This window comes from Ptiloglossa arizonensis, chromosome 4 (genome assembly GCF_051014685.1).
Source record: "Ptiloglossa arizonensis isolate GNS036 chromosome 4, iyPtiAriz1_principal, whole genome shotgun sequence".
Classification (NCBI taxonomy): Eukaryota; Metazoa; Arthropoda; class Insecta; order Hymenoptera; family Colletidae; genus Ptiloglossa; species Ptiloglossa arizonensis.
Genome location: NC_135051.1, coordinates 24,300,140 through 24,310,270, shown reverse-complemented (window position 1 = coordinate 24,310,270; position 10,131 = coordinate 24,300,140).

Sequence of the window (10,131 nt, the reverse complement as noted above, 5' to 3'; positions counted from 1 at the left end):
TGATCGCTCTAATAATAGTCTGCGTTCAGTATTAACAAAGTTGTGGTCGTCTGAATTCTACGTTGCTACGGTGCCCGAGTAACGAACGAAACGCAAGGACTAAAAAAACAAGGGGTTCGTAAATTGGCTATAACTTCGATGAAAATCACATCATTTTAATGTTTCTGCGCTTATTCAAAGCGCAAATGATTACTCCAACCGAAAATCTCGCCAATAATTTACTAACTCTTTTTTTATGTCTGATAGTTTGACCATACAACCGCATTTCAATTTGTCTAACCATACACACGCATGTCTATTTGTCTGACTATACACCCACATGTTCTACTTGTCTGACTACACACCACGTTTTCTACTTGTCTAACTATACGCCCAAATTTCTACTTGTCTGACCGTGGACGGGATTATGTCACTGCCTGACCACGGGTGCGGTTACTACTACTGCCTGGCCACATACGGAGGTTGTGGTATTGCGTCTGACCATGAACGAGTGTCATGCTACTTTCTCTGAGCACGAACGGAGTTTATACTACTTGCCTGACCACAAACGGAGTTTATACTACCTGTCTGACCATTGATCGCTGCAATACTACTTGCCCGGACATACACTCGCAATTCCACTTGTCTGACCATACACTCGCATTTCCACTGCCTGAATTCTACGTTGCTACAGTGGTTGAGTAACGAAGAACAGCCAAGAACTAAAAATGCGAGAGTTTTTTAAATGGCCATAACTTCGTGAAAAATCATGCGAATTCGATGTTGTTGCGCTCATTTAAAAAGGAAATGAACAAGCTGAACGAAACATTATCTAGCTTAGATATACCGATATGCACTAAAATCAAACTAGGATCATAGTAAAGTCTACAAGAAAGACCGCAGCTATTCGCTCATATTATTTTGTATGTAATTAATAATTGCATTACTGGCGATGCAATTAGTAATTACATACTAAATAATATAGATTGCCCAGGTCTCACCACGTGGAGGTTGCTGCGTATAGAGACCTACCCTAACCCTACCCAACCACCCTCCATTGAGAAAGAATGTTGATTTACAACTTTCTTAATATACGACTCGACAAAACAACGATCGTGTTTCGATCGTTGTACGAAGAACCGACAACCATTAGAGTTTTCAGAAGAATCTGCCTTGAAAAGGCTAACTACGACAAAAGTCGATGCAAAATGATGCACAAATCGATGCAAAACGAAGCACAAATCGATACAAAATGGAGGACAAACTTACCTAATTAAATTCTAATTATACCTACCTAATCTAGTAATTGCGCTTAATAGTAATATCCTCCCTATATAAAAGCTAATGTTAAATTACTAGAAGAACCTACCTAACTAAATATCTAATTTCATTTGCATCCTACCTAATATAAATATCTAGAAAAGTAGAAGGAAACATAATATGTTTCCTTCTTCTTCTGATGATCCATGTCACGAAGATTGTCCTGAAATATAAACTGTGCATATTAAATACAATGTCATACCCAAGAGCCTACCTAACTAAACGTCTAATTTCGTTCACATCCTACCTAATATAAATATCTAGAAAAGTAGAAGGAAACATTATATGTTTCCTCCTTCTTTCGATGATCCATGTCATGAAGATTGTCCTGAAATATAAACTGTGCATATTAAATACAATGTCATAACTAACACCCTACCTAACTAATCGTCTAATTTCATTCACATCCTACCTAACAGAAATATCTAGAAGAATACAAGGAAACATTGAATGTTTCCATTGTATGTCTTGGTGATTAGTGCCACGAAGGTTGTCCTGAAACATAAATTGAAAGATATTAGAAACAATGTCATAAGTTTTACCATTTTTTCCTCTCCAAGTTCCATTCCGAACTTCTCACATTCCATTTTCCATTCCTTTACATTTGTCATTCTTCTTTGCGCTTATCTATGGTCCCAATTCCAAATATGGATACACACATACCCTAAAACAAAACTTATTTCATGGATTAGTGTACATAGAAATAAAAAAAAAGAAAAAAGCTGAAAATAAAAATTTGTTAGTAGACAGAAAAAAAATGATGCACAGTGAAAATACGTATTTGGTATCAAACGCGATAACACTGACACCGGAGAAGTAAAACTGTGATTTTTTCTTCGTTAGATAACAATTGAATTTACGAGATGCACAACACGAATATTACGTATACGAAAGTTACCACAAATTTCAATGGGCGTACTATTTACAACCGAACAAAGTACACATTTTATTTTCATTCTTTCAATTTTATTTTCCATATTATTGAACGCGAATATACCGATTTAAAAATATTTTTTAACGTCATTGATATTGGAATAATCATATTTCACTGGATCGAATCTAAATGATTTTTGCATCCAGAAGTAACCGATAACGACGCGATAATATAGACTCTACTTGAAAATTTATTATCAATACAAACTATCGAATTGCAGTTTGCGTACTTTTTCGGTACGAGTCACACAATTTTTCATTAAATTACGTAACGATCGCGAGTCGACTTTGATCGATGCAAAGAACTTCGAATATTTATAAAATGAATACACTACTATATTATACCAATTCTTCTGTAAATCAACTGCGGTTGCAAAAATAATACATCCCGTAGCAAATCTAACAACGAATACCCTCTATTGTAGAAGCTACAATAATTGGTTAAATTTATCATCGTCATCGTTTTACTGGCACCGTACCAGAATTATTATAAAAATACGCCAAATGCGTAATAAATATGTATAATTCATAAAAATGAGATATAAGGCACGATTCTACGTTTCAGCAGTATTTTCAGTTACAAACGCTCGACTTACGCGACGTTTGCAATTTCATTGCAATACGGTCCACTTGTTATGCAAAAAAAACCCGTGAGTGGACCGTTCTTTTTTCGCAACGCTACTTTACTAAATATATAATAATAATAAAAAGAAAAAAATACTCCCGAGCAACCAAAAATGGTGCTTTCCTATTCGTGAAGTTAACTGATCAAAATATGAAAAAAATTCTCAATAAAAATCGCGGGAGGTGCTTCGTTATTCGCAACGCTAATATATATATTGTAAAATGCAAAATGAAAAGACTCCCGAAAGCAGCCACGTTAGGGCGCTTTATAGCACGCAACGCTAATTGAATACCGGGCACCAATGTTTGTCAAATAATTCGCAACGCTAATTTTAATAGTCGAGTGCAGTCATTCCAGACTGCGGGGAATCACACGTTGGACAGCCGATTAGGCTGTTACGTGATTCCAACAGTGATCCAAGTGGCATTTTTTGAGGTTATGGGAGACGCAACACTAATTGAAAAAAAAAAACGCGTCGCGTCGTTAATTGAAAGCAACGCGATCAATCGATATCGCAACGCTAGTTGTAAATAGAAATGCAACCGCGTTCGATATTCGTTATTCGCAACACTAAAAGGAATCGCGATCGGTACTTTATAAGTACTCGTCGAACGCAACACTATTCTAGAAATAAATGCAATCTGCATTCAGATCATGCAAAATCGAAAGCAAACGCGCTCGATACTCGTTCGCAACACTAATTCAAACTATAATTGTTACTTTTGTAGCTAATTGCAATCGCGATTGGTATTTGTTCGCAACACTAATTGAAATAGTGACGATTTATCGTCCGTATATCTAATTGCAATCGCGATTGGTATTTATTCGCAACACTAATTCAAACGCGATCCTTTCTCATTCGCAACGTTAACTCAAATCGCGATCATCGCTTATTCGCAACTCTAATTCAAATCGTGACGATTTCTCGTCCATATATCAAATTGCAATCGCGATTCTTTCTCATTCGCAACGCTAATTCGAACCGTGATTGTTTCTTATTCGCAATGCTAATTCAAACCGCGAATTGCCCAATATAATTGGGAGAGGAGGTGCCACAAGTGGTACACGCATGTGTATACACGTGCCAAAGAAACAAACTACTACAAAACTACGTGCGAGTACAGTGACAAAATATTAATAGTAATGACTGTCCATCCTCGGATAGATACATCCGAAGATGGATAGTCATTCGTTGCAGCCCACTCTTGAGACAATTTGTCTAGGGCCTCTTCGGCGTACAGCCTCTTCTCTCTTCGAGCGGCATTGCCCGATCTGAAACCCTATGTTTCGCGAAAACCGCGTACAAAACGCGTGCGACCGTGCAAACGATTCAGAAATCGTTGGTCGTGCAATGCACGCGTGAACAAATGGAATTTCGAGCGTTCGTTCGTTTCGAGGCCCTAATTCGACGCGACCGCGTCCGCGAACCATTAAAGCAGAGAAACCCGAAGAATAGAAAGCTACGCCAGATGCAAACGATATTCATCGTTTGCACCAGCTTCGCTATCGATTCTTCGAATTGTCCTACAGGTGCAGGTACGTCACGCGAAAACGCGCCTACCCGAATTGAGAATGTGACGACCTGCCCTGGCCCTACCTAACCGTTCATAGCACACATACCAGAAGGTAAGTTACCTGACCTACCTAGAGCTATATTTAAAAAATGGCAAAATTCATTCTCTCAAACACAATCACTCCACGGTTCTCATTCATAACGCTCGGGTGCAATTAGCCTAACCTAGGGAGGCGTCCCCGGGACGCCTCCGACACCCGAGCTTATCACAACATACACACTCTAAGGGTACATACCAAGTTCCTGAAATTGTCTGACAATGGCTGGCGACCATTGCGTACGTGTAATCGTAACGAGCGTAAGAATTTATCGCGTGGCTCTTTAAGGAGAGCAATCGTTGCGTGAATAATTGTCGTGTGAATAATTGTCGCGTGAATAATTGTCGCGTGATAGCAAAAGTTAAGTCAATATAGATAGTTACTGCCATTGATATGACGTAGTGATATTACAAGAATACAGAGTATTCTTCGATTCGTAGTCTCTATGATACATTTTCGCGAACCGACGCAATTCCACAGCCTAACCACACATACACATGTGGTAATTACGTCGTGCACGATACGCCAGCGCATTGTCAGACACACATATATATTATTATTATTAATCTTACGGACTAAGAAGTCATCGTGCTCGTTGCCTTCGCTCGAGCAAGTAGCACCTGGGCACTTGAACGAGTTCGGGCAACGAACACGGAAAAATCATGCTGAAAATCCTCAACTAGTGTGGTTAATGTATATAGTATCTAACGAGATAGTATTCTTTCGTTCTGTTAAAATGACTCGACTTTTAATTGTGAAAAATCAAGAGAAAATTGAAAAATACTACTGTGCAATGAAGTTACTCGTAAGTGAATTATTCGTGAGAAAAAATTGATCAAGAAAATCTGAGATAGAATATTTAATTATTGAAAAGTTTGAATAACCCTTGGTCGATTTCGTCGTCAAAGTAAATTGTTTCAAAGTTGGAAAATTGTGTAGAAATGTGTTACTTTGACTCGGAAATCTAACCATCGCGAAATGCCTTCTTGTATACGAAACGTAGCATAAAAGCTACGGATAAACGATAATACTCGAATAATATTCTAACGCGAGACTCGAGCAATATATAAAATAATCAAATATTCGATAATATCTATTTCGCGTGATACTAATCGATAGAATTGCGAAGTCGGAGGGTATCCGACTTCTTCGCTAATTAATTATATCGCGGTATAAAAAACGCGGTATACAAGAAAGCCCTATAACCTGATCTAAGAAATACGTACAAGTAAAACGAGAAATATAATTGCTCGCGAGTATATGGTTAATATACTCGCGGTCACTGTACTCGCAGAAATCGAAAAATATAAATACAACCGGTCACCCGTGTCGATTCGGACCATTCGTCCTACGACATGATTGGGGACCGGAGGAACACAAAATTGCATGCGACTCACCGATCGTAGAACACGAACTGGTGAATACCTCGGCAACGTAACATCGTAGTAGACCCAAGCTGGAGGATCTGTAACAAAAAGAAATCAAAAAACGTGACGATCTGATTCTAAAGTTTCAAAATGGTTGCAATTTTATTACTGATAAATAGGTACTTACGTTGTTCGATGGTGGACCCCCGCACGATGTCCCAGCCAGATGTCATCGTGGTAGTCTTTGGATCCTGGAACTAAAAAAATCAGAAAACACATATAGTAAACTGCAAGGGCTGATGTGCATGCATTTAAGAACAGTGGCGATAGATACTTACGTTGGTCGCTGGTGGAGGACTGCACGATGTCCCAGCCAGATGTCATCGTGGTAGTCTTTGGACCCTGGAACTAAAAAAATCAGAAAACACATATAGTAAACTGCAAGGGCTGATGTGCATGCATTTAAGAACAGTGGCGATAGATACTTACGTTGGTCGCTGGTGGAGGACTGCACGAGACCCTTCCTGAGTCAATGATGCACTGACTCTAATACCGGTGACGATTTATTTTAGATATTAGAAGAAGAAAAAAATAAAAAAAAAATAAACTAAATTAACAACGCGACCGAGTATCAAAGCCGGCGAACAAAAGCGAACAATGAGCAAAGAGAGCCACGATGCTCTGGAAAGAATTTACAATACGCGAAAGACACTGAATCTACATCGCGTGAACCTAAACTCTGAACGAGACTCTACTCGGAGCCACTTTGCTCCGAAAAACATTGCAAATCTACGCGTTTGAATAAACACTGACTCTACTGGCCGCATTGCGCGCGGCCGTCAAAATTGCTGAAAGAAAAAATGGGAGGAAGGAAGGGGTTGTTTGCCGAACGTTTGTAAAGAAAATACTGCTCGTTCCTAATGTTACACGATCGTTGATAATTGTAATTATTACAATGCACGCGTTCAATTTTCAATTATGCAATAGAGGGTATTCGTTGTCAGAGTTGCGAACAAGCGTTCATTCTCGTCGAGAAATAGGTATCGCGATTTTTATAAATATTGGAAATCTCGTTGCAAGGATCAAAGTCGATTGTTTGTTACTCGTGTTCCAAAGACACGTCGATACGCGGCCACGCGTGAAAAAACTCGCATCCGAAACGCGTACGCAAACGCAATTGCGAAATGTTCGTAGAGATAATTTTATCGAACATCGATTATTGTAAATTGTGTATAAATAAAAAATATCGCGACCGAAATCCAGTAATATACGAGTTATTCCAATTATCAATTAGACACGACTATCGAAATTAGATTCGAGTTGATCTATTTTTATTCAATGTTTGCATCAATCGAATCCGAAATCACATATGCTCGCGATAAATATTTAAATGAAAGAAAATATACATATAGGTGTAATAAATGTGCAACGAGAATAAAGAAAAATATGGTATATTGTTCTTACTACTTGGAAGATTTTACCAATCATCCGTGAACAGATCCTGAAGTGTCGTAGCATCCTTCGGTAGTGAGACACTGTAACAAAAAAAACGATACATTTGAAACGCATTTATCGAAACGCATTTGTCGTATTGTAGTTAAGCAATAAGTGAATTAGGAATATTAGGCACGAAATTACGTCTTAAATCGAACACACGAATTAATATACATATGTATGTATAGATCCGCACTGGATAACGAAGAGAAGAAACACGAAAACGATGTAATCGTTCCACTCGCGTTAATAAATTTATAATTAATAGTATATCAATGTTAAACTAAACACCAGTAGGATGTAACAATAGTATTAGGAATGATTAGACACTGTAAAATATCAGAAAATTAATGCTAACTTACTTTCACGCTCGCGCGTCTCTCGACACGTCTTCACCTGTCAGCTGCCGAATACACAATGGCGACCTTCTACTGTAAGTCACCGAATTCCGTTTCAATTTGGGAAAGGAAAAATCACGAAAAGCATTTAATTATTCCACTTTCGTTAATAAATTTATAACAAATAGTGTACCAATGTTAAACTAAACACCAGTAGGATGTAACAATAGTACTAGGATAGATTAGACACTGTTAAATATTAGAAAACTTAATGCTCATGTACCTCCAGACTCGTGCGTCTCTCGACACGTCTTATCCTGTCGACTGTCGAATACACAATGGCGACCTTCTACTGTAAGTCACCGAATTCCGTTTCAATTTGGGAAAGGAAAAATCACGAAAAGCATTTAATTATTCCACTTTCGTTAATAAATTTATAACAAATAGTGTACCAATGTTAAACTAAACACCAGTAGGATGTAACAATAGTATTAGGAATGATTAAACACTGTTAAATATTAGAAAACTAATGCCCACGTACCTCCAGACTCGCGCGACTCTCGACACGTCTTATCCTGTCGGCTGTCGAATACACAATGGCGACCTTCTACCGTAAGTCACCGAATTCCGTTTCAATTTGAGAAAGGAAAAATCACGAAAAGCATTTAATTATTCCACTTTCGTTAATAAATTTCTAACAAATAGTGTACCAATGTTAAACTAAACATCAGTAGGATGTAACAATAGTATTAGGAATGATTAGACACTGTTAAATATTAGAAAACTAATGCCCACGTACCTCCAGACTCGTGCGTCTCTCGACACGTCTTATCCTGTCGACTGTAGCGTACACAATGGCGACCTTGTACTGTAAGTCACTGTATTACGCTTGAATTTCCAATGAGGAAAAATCACAAAAACCATTTAATTGTTCCACTTACGTTAACAGAATTATAACTAATAGTGTACCAATGTTAAACGAAACACCAATAGGATGTAACAATAGTATTAGGAATGATTAGACACTGTTAAATATTAGAAAACTAATGCTCACGTACCTCCAGACTCGTGCGTCTCTCGACACGTCTTATCCTGTCGACTGTAGCGAACACAATGGCGACCTTCTACTGTAAGTCACCGAATTCCGTTTCAATTTGGGAAAGGAAAAATCACGAAAACCATTTAATTGTTCCACTTTCGTTAATAAATTTATAACAAATAGTGTATCAATGTTAAACTAAACACCAGTAGGATGTTACAATAGTATTAGGAATGATTAGACACTGTTAAATATTAGAAAACTAATGCCCACGTACCTCCAGACTCGCGCGACTCTCGACACGTCTTGTCCTGTCGGCTGTCTGTAAGTCACTGAATACCGCTTGAATTTGGACAGAGTATAAATTGCGAAAACCATTTAATTCTTCCACTTGTGTTAATAAATTTATAACTAATAGTGTATTAACGTTAAACGACACACCGATAGGAAATAATGATAGTATTATGAATGATTAGAAGTAAATAAATGGTAGAAAACTAATGCTAACTTACTTTCTTAAATTACAGAATTAAATTTATAATTAAAGCTGTATCAATGTTAAACGAAACATCGATAGGAAGTAACGAGAGTATTAGGAATGATTAGAAGTAAATAAATGGTAGAAAACTAATGCTAACTTACTTTCAGACTCGTACATCTCTCCACGCGTATTATCCTCTCTTCTGCCGCGAACTGAATGTTTACCCCCGCTATTGTTAGTTACTGATTTCCGTTTGTGCTTCTATCGAGTGAAAAAACACCATGTATTGTTATTAGACGAGACATAGATACAAATTAACGAAAATTGGCCGGTTAAGACGCGTCGCGTGCTGTACGAGTATTGAAATAATTGAGCATTATTTATCTACCATTTGTTCGTTTCATATCATTCCTAATACTATAGTTACTTTCTATCTGGGTCTCGTCTAATATTAATACACCTTTAATTATAAATTGAACAACGCGAGTGGAACAATAACATTGTTTTTGCTGCTTTTTCCATCGTTCGAAGTTCAAACGGAATTCAGTCATGGCGGACGAGAGGAAAATACGCTTCGAGAGATGTACGAGTATGAAAGTAAGTTAGCATTAGATTTCTACCAGTTATTTACTTCTAATCATTCCTAATACTCTCGTTACTTCCTATCGGTGTTTTGTCTAATATTTATACAGTTTTAATTATAAATTTAATCAAGTAATTTGAGAATGTAAGTTAGCATTAGTTTTCTACCATATATTGACTTCTAATCATTCCTAATACTCTCGTTACTTCCTACCGGTGTTTCGTTTAACGTCAATACACTATTAGTTATAAATTTATTAACGCAAGTGGAAGAATTAGATTGTTTTCGCGATTTATACTATTTCCAAATTCAAGCGGTATTCAGTGACTTACAGTAGAAGATCGCCATTGTTTAATTTTAT